Source organism: Corvus brachyrhynchos, unplaced genomic scaffold (genome assembly GCF_000691975.1).
Source record: "Corvus brachyrhynchos isolate BGI_N302 unplaced genomic scaffold, ASM69197v1 scaffold197, whole genome shotgun sequence".
NCBI lineage: Eukaryota > Metazoa > Chordata > Aves > Passeriformes > Corvidae > Corvus > Corvus brachyrhynchos.
In genome coordinates, this window is record NW_008239108.1 from 332489 (window position 1) to 332826 (window position 338).

The 338-nt window shown below is 60.7% G+C and overlaps 1 protein-coding gene across 1 annotated transcript in view; it reads left to right on the top strand.

Moving 5' to 3' along the window:
* SND1 (staphylococcal nuclease and tudor domain containing 1) overlaps positions 1-338 on the top strand; it is a gene marked incomplete at its 3' end in the record, with an annotated part of 92485 nt that overhangs the window by 69651 nt on the left and 22496 nt on the right. The gene's annotated exons all lie outside the window — the stretch shown is intronic.

Consider the following 338-nt stretch of genomic DNA (forward strand, 5'->3'; position numbering starts at 1 on the left):
GGGTGGGGTCCTCCCTGTCCAAGCCCCCCCCAAAGCTGCTTTCCCGGAAAAAAAGTGGGATGGTGGAATCAAGGAGATTCCCGTGGTCTGGGGATGGTGCCCCCTGCTCCCAAACCAATGCTCAACCCAGCTCCTGGATAAAAGTGATGGAATTGGGAAATCCCAGAGGGCGTTCCTGTGGCCTGGGGATGCTGAGCCTGCTGGGTTTGGGGTGGGGGGAGTTTGGGGGAATTTTTGGGGTGGGGTTTTTGGGGCACTGCTGGGAGGCTGGGGGTCCCCCACTGTGCCCAGAGACCTGGGATGTGTCACTCCGAGCCTTCCCTTGGGGTGGGATGGGA